Here is a 13,406-nt window from a genome sequence, read left to right as displayed (position 1 = left end):
TTAGATCTTGGGAAGATATGCAAGTCCAGTACCATCTTTCTCATTCAGATTGACAGAAGTTTGACTTATTGATTTGTGCAATTCTAGGGCACTTAATTCATAAAGTGGGTATTCAGTCTATTAGACCTTGGTGGACTAATTGGAAGTGGCATCCTACCACTCTTTTCACCAATTACAAACCAATTCTGGATTATAGATGGCTTTCTCTACATTTTTCGATGGTGGATATGCTCAATCAGAGATGGCATTTGCAATATTCTCTTTCTCAATGGAGAAAGTGCCTTGACACTATTTGGAGTGTTATTATAGAACCCAAGATTTCCCATTATTCTTGGTGCCTAGCTTTTTATAGTCTTCCCCTTGGGCCTCAGTTTAAGCATATTGGGGTTCCATATTGTAGGTGTCCATTCTGTGGCTAACCAGAGTCCTTTCTACATATTTTCTAGTTTTGTAGATGTGCTCAAAATTATTGGCACTGGATTCGTGATTTTTTAAAGACATTACAGCTTGAACTCTTTTCTTGGCACATGGTTATTTTGGGTGATTCCCCAAGGATCCCTTAAAAATTTATCCAAATTTGGCATAACTTCAGGATGGAGATTTTGTTCACTCTATGGAAAGATTAAAATTTTGTTCTTTTCACTCACAGTTTACTTGATATTAATATTGCTATGTACATTAAGGCATGCATTTGTAATAATGCAATGATGTAGATTCAAGTGCAAGCAAACAAGGTGGCCTTGGAGGTGGCCCACCTTCAAGAGCTTCTCAATCAGTGGAACAATGCCCCTTTTACTATTGTCAGGGTACCTCCAAATGCCTCAATTGATACTTTGATGCCTAGAGGTTGCCGCTAGAGGTGCAACTCTTTAGGCTATCGCTTGTACACTCTGTGTTCCCAAGCTTCTCGCCACTGCTATCCCAAAAATGGTGATGATGGATGGAGGTGTTGCTCAGTTTCCCCACCCCATGGTTACACTAGCTAGTCCTTAGCTCGTCCTCTTGGTGCTTGGCGAGTGGTATATGGGAAATGGTGTTTTCACATGGAACTGGCCATTTTGCCTCCACGGCCTAATATGAAGGATGCTGACCAGGTCATTGATGTTGTTGATGTTGCTGCTAATGGCTGGACTATTCTTAGTTTGCCTCCCAAACCCAAGGATGATTGGGGATTTCATGATAGAGATGAGCCACCTCCCTCAGCAAGCACTGCTTTAGCCACCTGAGGGTTGCTTTATATGTTTTTTTTTTATGAATAGTTAATGATTTCGACTTCGGCCATGTGAACTCTCATTAGGTGATCTTGTATCCCTAGACCCTTTTTTTGTGAATTGTAATCTTAGTATATTATGTATTAATAGAAAAGGACTATTCATCAAAAAAAAAAATTTAATAAGTATTTTGTAATAAATGGAATTATTAATTTTTAAAATGCAATATGTAACTTAAATTTCAAGATGTTCATAAAGTGATGATAACATTATAGTTTTAGTAAATGAGAATTTACCCCTACCAATGCATCCCACAAATCACACACTTGCTCATGGGTAGCAGTCTTTGCCTAGATAGGTAAACTAATTTACAATATGAGCATTTTATCTATTTATGAAAAATGAGTATTATGTTAATATAAGAGCTTGTTTGGCTATGGGAATATGAATAGGGGAATACAAATAACTATTCTAGAATAGAAAATAAGGGTACATATTCATATTCTTTGTTTGGTTCAGCTAGAATTTAATGGGGAATTCACAAACCCAAAAAATTATGTTTTCTAAAACAAATAAAATTGGAATAGGAATATGTATCCCAATTCCACCTATTTGGGTGGAATTGCAAAACCTCATTTTTGGGCCAAAATTGGAATATGTATTCCTATTTTATTTTGTATTCCAATTCTGATTTGGTGCATCGAGACGAAGATTTCAAAATTTTAAGAATTTACATATGCTTATTCTGCTTGTATTCCTGTTGACAAACGGGCCCTAAAAAGAAAAATTAAAGGTAACATACTTCTTTGATTATAGTCTAGGTAACCCCCTCTTTGAAAGGATGAGTGGTGAGAGATCCATTATATCGATAATATATTGCATGTCTTTCAATATGAATTTTCTTGGGATCTACGAAGTCCAAATCTAGATATTTTTCATTGGCAATATCATGAGTGACACTTCCAAGCTGTGAACATAGGAACATAGGATAATGTCATTTCTATTAATATGCCTCATGAACATACATTTATATAATAGTCAAATACATCAATATCATACCATATTTCTATATTTTTGAGTGTTATTCTTGAAAAACTATTAAATGTACATAAAAAATATTCAGTATTTATTTTTTATTTAAAATTACACTTTAGAAAATTAACAACATAAATAGTTTAGTTAATGTGATAAAGGCAAGTCAAATAGACTTTGAGCAAGTAGTTTTGACCCCTTAGTTCTCTTGTTAAAAACTACAATCCAAGCCCCTCAAAGGTACCCTATTATTGAATGGCATGTGGAACAAAGACCTTAGTGGAGGTGTTTTACAACTAAAAATGCTAGAAGGATGAGGCAACGAGGTAGTTAAGTGGTGCTAATTGTGCAACAACAGTGTTGTTTGTGGGAACAATGGTTCCTTTATTTTAGATTGTAAAAGAGTTGAAGTCCTAAATAGGAAATTATTGTTTCACAAATGACTTACAATGAAGTGATATAAGTTTTTCAATAAACCTTGGTTTATTGGTAGAGCTAAAAGGTCATGCAAGGATCCAACATCTAAAAAATATGAGGCTAAGATTGTACTTCTAACAAGTTTGGAAGAATGACTACCCCTTAATCTTTAGCTGTTAACTAAAGAAATTCAACCAAAAGACTGATCTCTATTAAAAAATAAAAAAAGATACAACTTTTTTATACCAAATATATTTTAAAAAACTGCAATAATTATCGTATAAATGATTTGCAATAGATAAAGATAACTCAACATATAAGAATTTCTATCAATCTTATTTGCAATAATTATTTAATAGATAATAATTCAAAGGAACTTGAATTCTTCCCAAAACATCTTTAACACTTCTTTCAAGTAAGACTTGCAATGATTAAGCTTTGTTCCAGATAAGGTTTAGACCTTCCCCAAAACTAGTCTATATTCTATATTAGTTTGCAATATAGAAGTGCTAGAAGGACTCATGAGGAAAGAAATCGAACTATATTGTCCATATCTGCTTAGTTCATAACTCAGTTCAAACACATATTTCAGCGGCTTAAAAACAATATAGCAAACACAAAATCACCTCACAAACATTAAAACAAATATTACATAATCATGTTTTAATCTATAAACTTAAATACAACCATAGAAAGGCAATGGTACCTCATCAAGAAAAGGATCATGAGGTCCAAACTGATAGAGAATACCAGCAACTGCAATGTTCTTGTCATCTGACATGTGGACCATGTGGAGCTCAAAAGGATACCTGAGCATATATCACACCCAGATTATAGTTTTATGTTGCATATTTACCATAACACATTGCCTTAGGCCGTTTATGGTGTGCTCGGATGGTTGATGCCAATGGCACTGATTTAGTCTATACTGCCTGCATCTCCAGACTACACTACTTGCATTGAATTGTATAATTTGTTCGACATGTTTTACGCTCCCTTTCCTGTTTAATTATTTAATTATTTAAGATGAATAAATGAAGCTATTTCTGCCTCTGAAATTGTTCCTCGTGACTTATTAAACATTATCCAAGTCCAAGATAAAAGGAGAAGATGATTTACATTTAAAGAAGACAAAATGGTTCACATGTGAAGAGTTAGGACTACAGTGCATCCAAACAAAAATCTTACACTGAAAGATCGGGAATGCACGGTTATTATTTAACAGTGGCATCTAGTACTTATTTTTCTTATTCGAATATGATAATAGATTTCATTATCAAAGACACCAGATTATAAATATAAATAATTAACATATACATGTGAAATAAATATCATGTCTTTTTATAGTAAAAATAATATTTACATTTACATAGGTCAATTGATATTATCTTTAGAATGATTGAGAATACATTCTCATCAAATGTGACACTTAGTAATAAATGTAATTATGGCATTTACAACGGCGCTTTGTAGTAAATGTACTTATTCTTCTTATTTGAATACAATAATAGATTTCATTATCAAAGAGATGTGGTCATAAATTCAAACACTTCAAAAGATAACTAATATATACATGTGAAATAAATGCCATGTCTTGTTATAAGAAAGAGACTACATATATATCGACCAATTGTCATCTTCTCTAGAAGAAATAAGAATACATTGTCATTAAACATGACATACAAAAATAAATGTACTTATTGCACCTATTTACATGCACTAATTTGTTCTATTACAAAAGATGTGAAATAATTTTACATGTGTGCATAGTGTTGTGAAACAAGACACTTGTCAAACAATTGGTTTTGTACTATTAATATGTCATACAAGATCATTGCTAAGCCTTTATCCCTTAAGATTTGACATCTTCTTCCCTTAATTGTGTGCCCAGAACAAACCAGTTTCATTGAGTCCTGGTATATTCTTGACAACATCATTGATGTTTGAGAAGGCATGGAGTGGGCTCACAAGTCCAATCAGCAGACTATGTTCTTAAAAACTGATTTTGCCAAAGCTTATGATTGAATTGAATGGCCCTTCATTTTGGCTATTCTCCAGGCCTTGGGTTTCGACCCTCATTTTCTCCAGTCTGTGGAAATTCTTTTTGGTGATGTTAATGCTTGAATTACTATTAACATTTCTCAATCTGAAGCCTTCAGGATTTTTCGATTTATCTGGCAAGGCTGCCCTTTGACCATGGCTTTGTATGTCCTTATCGTTGAAAGGTTTGGTTACTTACTTGCCCACTCTATTTCTTCTAGTTTGGTTCATGGGATTTCCTTGCCCAAGTCTTCTTCTGAGCTTGTCAATGACTCTTTTCTCACTCTCCTGGAGGATGAAGAAAATATGAATAATGCCCTGCAATGCTTGGACACCTATTTTTAAGCTTCTAGTTCTATTATTCAATGGCACAAGACACTCTATTATAGGTATTGCTTCCTTCCAACATTACCCTAGCTTGCTAAATTAGATTAGAAATGGGTTACCCATGGGGAGATTTTTTTCTTTCTGGGCATCCCCTTTTTCTTTCAAGCTTCTCTGATAGATTTGTGGAATGATGTGCTCATGAATATTGACAAAAAGCCTAATTAATGGATTATAAAACCCCTTTCTCATGCAAGGAAATTCCAAATTTTCTCTAAGGTGTTGGCAGCTACTTATGTGTATTACTCTTCTTGTTGAGATCCTTCCAAAGCTTCATACCTAAAGCTGGAACACTCGCTTCATGATTTTCTTTAGGCTTCTAGGTCTAATCATCATGGTTTTCACAAGGTTGCCTAGAATTTTTGTTGTCTCCCCATAGAGTCTAGATCAGGTCTTGGCCTTCTTTCCACATAGAAGCAAGGGCTTGTTTTTTGTGTTAAGTGGATTATCCATGCCCTCACTAGTGCTAAAGCATAGAAGGTGTTAGTTTGACATTGTATCTCTTCTAGTTTCCCTATTAATAGGCTTGCATGGAAGGGGATTAGTCTTCAAACCCTTCTCATTATGCGTGAACCTATTCATAGCCAGGTCTATTTTGTTATCAAAAGCATATGGAAAGCTTGGGAAGTTGTGAAGCCTTGGCTTTGCTAGGATGGTAATGGGTTTCATGATGGGGTTTCTTTAAACCAGCACAACCTTTGGTAGCCTTCGTTATTTTCCATTTAGGGTGTTCCTTTGACCAAGACTCAAAGTGCCAGTGCTCTGCATTTTTTTAAATCCAACATCAAGACTCCTAAGGATATGTTCTCTAGGGTCTCCATGAGTCTTAGATCTTGGGAAGATATTCAAGTCCAATTCCATCTTTCTCATCCAAATTGATAGACTTTTGATCTTCTACTCTCTGCCTTTCCAGATCATTTGATCCACAAGGTGAGCATCCAGTCTATGTGACCTTGGTGGAAAGACTAGAAGTGGTATCCTACCACACCCTTCATCAACTATAAGCCCAGCTTAAGATATCAAGCTGGCTTTATCCCCATCTTCCTATGGTGGATACTCTCAACCAATATTAACATCTTCAGTCTTGTAATTATCATTGGAGCATGTGATTTTACACTATCTGGAGTGCTATCACTGAGCCAAAGATTGCCAATTTTTCTTGCTGCTTTTTATTTCAAGGGCTTCCCCTTGGGTCGCAACTCAAGCATCTTGGCATATTAGATCCTCATTATCCTTTTTGTGGGCATCCTAAGTCTTTTTTGCATATTTTTTAGTTCGATAGGCAGGGTAAACTTTAAGAAACCCCCTCCAAAAAAAGATATAAATTATTGGTGAATTTTTCAATATTTTGAAAAACCAAATTACTTTTATTGGTGAATCTCAATTTTTTAATTTTAAATATTATTTACATTGGCAATTATTTTGGAATCATAATTTTTGAGTAAAAAATATTAGTGAATCTCAATGATAATAGGAAGTTCACTAATCATTGTGGAATATTACAAATCAAAATTGGACATGTTTTATCTCATGGAAATTATGAGGATAATTACATTATATTTTAAGTCAATAGTGAAAACTAAATATTGGTAATATATCCCTAAAGTAACTAATAATTATGATAATTATTGGTGAATTAATTTTAATTTCTTCAATAATATATAATTTTTAGGTGAATCAAATCTAATCATGTATCGAATATTGTGGCAAATCTTTGTGTCTAATTTTTTTAAATAAAATAAATTATTGAGCCATTTTAAATATTTTAGAACTAAATTTAATAAAAATATAGTGATTTAGGTTGCATTAAATCTTAAATTATTAGTCAAATTAGTAGCAAAATATTTTTGAAATTCACAAAATAATGAATATTTTCCACTAAAAAACACTCTATTTGTAGGTGTGCCTAGAATTATTGGAATTGGATACATTATTTTTTCAATCTTTTTAGGTTAGAACCCTTTTCTTGGCACATGATTGTGTTGGGTGATTCCCCTAGGATCCATAGAAAATTTTCCTAGATCTAGCATACTTTTAGGATGGAGATTTTTTTTTTACTTTATGGAAGGATAAGAATGTTGTTCTTTTCACTCACATTTTTTTTTATATCAATGTTGCTATGTATACTAAAGCATGCATTTGTAATAATGTCATGTTGGAGATACAGGTCCAAGAAAATAAGGTGGCTCTGGAGGTGGCCACCTTTAGGTGCTACTCAATCATTGGGGTACTAATGCACCATGCACTATCCATAGAGTGCCTCTAGACTCTACTGACCATACGTTGCCTTGAGGCCACCATCAAGGTTGTAGTTCTTCTACTCATTGCTACTCACATACACTGCACTCACAAGCTCCCCACCATCTCTCTCCTAGTGGTGGTGATGATGGTTGGTGGTGTTGCTCAACTTCTCCACTTCACCGTAGCGCTGGCTGGTCCCTAGCTCCTAATCCTACTACTACTCCTAGTGTTGTTACCTCCAAATGGCCTTTCTACCTAAATTTTTCTATCTCTTTGCTACGAGCAAAAGATAAAGATAAAGAACAAGTTGTTGATGATGTTGGTAATGGCTGGACTATTCCTAGCCTACCTACTAATCCTAGGGATACTTGGGCTTTTAATGATTGTAATGAACCACCTCCCTTAGCTAGCACTACTCTTGCATCCTAAGGGAGCTACTTAAATGTTACTTTTGATGAATAGTTTTTGTATCTGCCTTTGGCCATGTGAACTCTTGCAAGGTGATCTTGTATCCCCCAACCATTTTTTTATGAATTTGTAACTAGTATATTAATTTATTAGTAGAAAGGGACTATTCGTCAAAAAAATGCATTTTTGTGAAGCAAATGCACCTAGTAATAATGTACTTATTGGACACATTTGAATGTATTAATGGATTCGATTATCAAGGACATGTGGAATATTTTTTTCTAATATGTTTTAACATAACTTCAAGAAATGACAAAAACAATTAGTATATTTAAGTCCAATGAAGATTTTGTGTCTTGTTAGAATACAAAGGCCATGAATGTACATGGATTTAAAAACATATACTATATGTTTGATTGTAAATTTAATATATTATTAGTAAGAGGTCATTTTTTAAAAATGACATGTACGTGTACATGCGATCATGTTAAACCAACACTCTAAACTTTATTTTCTTAGGTGTCCGTTACAAGTACTTTCTCATTTTTGTTTTATCACATGGTTTAGTGATAATAATATACAAAATACACTAATGATAAGGTAAATAATATCATATGTGAAAAATAAAAGATTCTTTACATGTAAAGAATTAGGACCATAGTGCTATCAAACAAGACACTTGCCAAAATGTTGTTATCATATTGTGAAGGATTGGAATGCATTGTCATCTAGTAGTGACACCTCAAAATCAATGTACTTATTGTTTATTTAAATTCAATAGTGGATTTCATTATCAAAGACATGTGAAATAAATTGTTATAATACATTTGAGCATAACTTCAAATAATGATAGAGACAACTCAAATATACATGTGAAATGTCATGTCTTACTATTTAGAAAGAAAATGTACATATATATGGATCCAAAAACATAAATTGTATATTTGTTTCTAGAGGTTATATTATTAAAAAGAGGTTAGTTTGACAAATTTTATATATATATATATATATAGACACACACACACACACACACACACTTATGTTTGGGGTTTAATGAACACACTCTAATCTTACACTAGTTCAATGTTTATTGCAAGGTACTCCTCTTCATATTCATCTTTCTAAACTGGGCTATTTCATTGAAATGATTAAGGTGTTGTATTGTGTAGCATGTCTATATTGTATAGTATCTACTTACTATATTTGTTTTCTTTGATTATGTTGGTGTTTGAAACTACTAAGCAACAAAATGCTCAATACTAGAATGAAAGTGCTCAAATAATCTAAAGATTAGCCAATTATTATAATCAATTACACAAGTAGATCATCTGGACCCAACTTCAATGAAACTGAGGATGGTTTCCTACTCTTTAGGCTCTGCTAAACCAAGGTGAGTATACCTAGGGATGATTCTAATGCAAACTGTTGTATGAACTTATCTTAGTTTCATTCTAATTTTCATCTTCTACCCTTAGGCACATACATAGTTTATCAATTTCTTTAAAGCTCTCAAATCTATATGCATCCCTTATAAGCAGATCTGGCCATAAATCTCCTATAGCTTACAAGTGTTCCTAGAAATAGTAGCTATCTAAGACTCATAAAACTATATGTAAACAAGTGGTGACCAGCATTACAACCTTGAACAAAAATAGAATAAGAAGGATTTTAAATTTATAATAGTTTTAACATGTAGAGGTAGAATTTACTCTCAATCATCTCTAATTTATAAGACTAGTACCTTATCCATTGGGCATAAAGAGTCACTTATGGGCAGGAGGCCTTGTTCAATTAACTTGTAATTGAATCTATCAGCTATAATCACCTATTTCCATTCTTAGCTGATATCCTCTTCATAAACTCATGAATTCTATTGATTTATTGAAGCATTTACATAATCCATTGAATTATAAGCAATAATATAACCAATATACACCCCATCTAGAATGCATTCAATCAAATGAACATTATTCAAATGATCTCAAAACTAATAAACTCATGAAAAGGAGATAGAAAATGGTGACATAGATTTGGTGTAAATACCCCTTTGTATTATCCTTTTTGTTGACTAATACAATAACCAATAGAAACTCAGTAAAGAACCCAGAAAATCATACTAATTGTGCATTTCTATTTTTCATCAAAAAAGTACATGACTAAAAATAAACTCAAAACAACTACATATGACTGGACCGAATGTACTTTCTTGAAAACTGGAAACATACAAACAAAATTGGGCCCTCACAATGCCTTGAAAACTCATTTATATAACATGAGTTGCAACAAGCAAAGGGAAATTGTGATTGACAGGTGTCCTTTAACAACAATGAATAAAAAAACCTTTTCCAAAATATCTAGACATCTTTTTCAAAAGAAACAAAGAAAAATAGTTACAAATGACAGCTGGAGCATAAAATCTTCAACTTTATCTCTTTCTCTAACTACTTCCTATTGTTAAAGCTTTGATTTCTATGATTGCTTCCCAAAAAATAACTTCTCTTTTGGTGGGCCATTCACAAGTCTTGGTTGTTGCTAACTCACCAATAGATTTATGCCATCTGACATCAGTAATCACCTTCCCCTCAGTAGTAAACCTATTCATTTCAGTTTCAATCTTGAATAGGGTGTCAATAAGTTCATTAAAAATACACTCATCAATATCATCTTGGAAGATGGATGCCACCTGTGGCAAGTCTACAATATGGTCAAAAGAACTAGACCATTCATTGAAATCCATTACTTTGCTATCAGAATCAAGAATATAAAGAATCAAAGAATGAAAACCACTTGTTAATACTTTCATTTTATTTTGCATGGCTGCTAGTTTCCCTGTGAAAAATTGCAATAGGTCTTTCACCTTGTCCATACCCTCCTTTACAGTAATAACTTTATCTGGAAGATCTAGATTTTTGGCTAAAAAGGGCATCAATCTGTCAAAGAATTGCATATATGGTCCCCATTGTTGAAAAATTGGTTCAAGCCATCCAATTTCATCCTTGCATACTAACTCTATAGATTGTAGACTTATGAAGGTATTATAAGCATCTTGAGATATTCTTTTCAAAGTGTTTATTCTATGGCTTAACACATTCATCATAACACTTTTCTTAGAAACATTGTCAAATTTAGGAGCCTATGTTTCCACACTTACTACAGGTATTGGCACTATTACCCCTATAGGTATCTCCTCTATTTGGGCCTCTACCATTGTAGTGTGCCTTTCTTCTTCCTCCTTCCTAGGTGCATGTTCTACCTCAGCTGCTACCCTAAGTTGCTCCTTGAGGGATGGTAAATTTCTATTTCTAAGCTTTGAATTTTCCCCTCCAATTCTTCTATTCTCTATTTCTGTGCATAGCTCATTTTGAGCTCTTCTTTATACAATTTTTTGATGTCAAGACACTCATTGTACACTGTAGCTAGCTTATCCTCAATTTCATCCACATTTACCTCATTCATGAGAGAAAAGTGTTTGACCAAGCTAGAGATTTCTTTCCCAGTAGTATTCTCCAATGTCCACACAATCATGTTGCCTTGTGCAGTTTCCTGTATATCCATCATTCTGGACTTTTTGGTGTCAGGGGCCACACTCCACATTGCTACGGTTTTTATGTCTATGTTAAATCCTAACCCTCTCTTTAATCCTTCACTACTAGTGGCTTCATAATTGATGGCCTTGTCTTGTCTTCTTATTTGGTCCAGAATAAAAGCTCTCTCAATATCCCAATGTGGTATTAGAATCATACCACTCCTATGTACCAACTCTTTGGCTTCTACAAAGGTCATTGTCTCACTCTCAAGATCATAAGCTAATAGTTTTTCAACTAATTCTTTGTTCTTCTATGGATCCTCTCTAGGCATGAGATTCAATGTGAGCTCATTTTATTTTATTTTTTAAAGAAAACTTTTAAATTCTAATGATTTGATGAAATCATCATCCTCCATGAACTTTTCAGATTGAATGAGCCTGCCATCAAATCTTGATGTTGTAATCTAGAGATCAGTAGAGGCCTTTCCTGCCTCTGTAGCCCTTTGATGTAAATAATTTTTCCTAATATCAGAAAAATACTCACTTTTTCCTGGCATTACTTGTAAGGCGCTACTTACTACCCTTTCCAGGATGTCCATTGTCTTTTTCCTTTTATTTTCTTTGGGCACCCAAGCTGAATTTAATGGTTGCTCCTCTTCCAACTGAATCTTCAACTGCACATCGGGCTCAGGGGACTCTCTCTTTATAGTGGCTTCCTCTCACTCTAGCTCATCTAGAATTTGTGACATGATATAATCAAATTTATCCACCATTTTTCTCAAGTCACCAGGGTAAGGAATCTCTGTATAAAAACCCTTAAAATCAAGGTTGGTTCTCTTCAAAGCCTCCTCTACTTTACTTATCTCCTCATACTTCCTTAATAGCTCATCAGCCTCCCATGTTGCTACTATGTTGGCAATTAAGTCCTCTACAAGAATTGGCTTGCTTGGAGGCAGGACGTATCACCTAATAACCTTGACCTCATTGGTAATGTAATTGTCAAGGTCATACATCCTATATAAGGCCCAACAACAAATTTTCACTGGCCTAGGTACTCTCTCAACTCCTCATATGCATTCTTTCCTATCTCAAAATATTCCACTTTAAAGGTTCTACAGACAAAAGTAGACTTGTGTAGAGAAGGAGGCATCATTTCTTTATTCATTAATAAAAATTGCCAAAAGAACTCAATAATGGCCCATCTAGGGGGTAGATATTTAGGTAGAAGGTGAGGAGGCTGTGGGCATGCATAGACTCTCATCAATGTGCACTCTTTGAATAAAAAGATGCTTCCCAAATTATGATCTAGTTTGTTTTTCTCATCTAAAAATGAGGGCCTAAGAAAAGTCTTCAAAACATTTGGTGCCCTAAAGAAAGTATGGTCTAATTGCCTCATGATAACAGAACTGAATAAATTAAAAAACACAAGTGCATTTAAATAATGAAAGTTTTTCTGGAAATATTCAAGATATGACAAGTTACTGAGAGGGGAGGGGTGAATCAGTAACTTTTAAAATTTCAAACAATAAAACTGCATACTGATATATTCACCATTCATCCAAGTAACCTACTGTAAGCATGAAACAAAATCATTTGCAACACTTGAACACATAGATTTGGTGACCCAGAAACCTTCCAAATAGAAAGTAAAACTGGGGTGGGGATGAAACCCACAAAGCTTTGTTATTGCAGTATGAAGTTGGCTGGTTAAGGCTTACAATGACCACTTCTGGTGATCTGCCCTGTTAGGAGCACAAAGGATTGCTAGATCCACCTTGTTAGAGGATTTACAAACATACAATAAAGTATGCACTCTGTTAGGAGATTTACAAAAGACTGTTAAGTCTACCTTGTTAAAGGATTTACAAAAATTGATTCACCTGTTAGAATGAAATAGTGGATCTGATTACAACTGATTGCTGATAAGATCCGCTATGCTCTAATTCACCTTGATGTGATAGACAAAACTTTTCTGCTCCAAAACTTGACCTTGTTGAATACCTTCACAACTCAACACACATACTTTCGCACACATGTATTTCTTTCACACTTTCACATTTTCATTCATTACCATTTTCACTTGAATGATACAATACATTGCATATATATACCATCCAAATAAACAATACATGCAAGGTCAGCCAAAA

The 13,406-nt window shown here is 33.9% G+C and overlaps 1 pseudogene; it reads right to left on the bottom strand.

Annotated features, from left to right (window-relative positions):
* Window positions 1-1,480: 1,480 nt before the first annotated feature.
* LOC149541112 (alpha carbonic anhydrase 4-like) lies at window positions 1,481-11,327 on the bottom strand (annotated as a pseudogene).
* Between the last annotated feature and the right edge of the window lie 2,079 nt (window positions 11,328-13,406).

The sequence above is a fragment of the Cupressus sempervirens genome, chromosome 9, assembly GCF_028749045.1.
Source record: "Cupressus sempervirens isolate cs-2001-9-10 chromosome 9, ASM2874904v1, whole genome shotgun sequence".
In the NCBI taxonomy this organism is placed as follows: Eukaryota; Viridiplantae; Streptophyta; class Pinopsida; order Cupressales; family Cupressaceae; genus Cupressus; species Cupressus sempervirens.
This window is presented reverse-complemented; position numbering and strand designations above follow the sequence as displayed.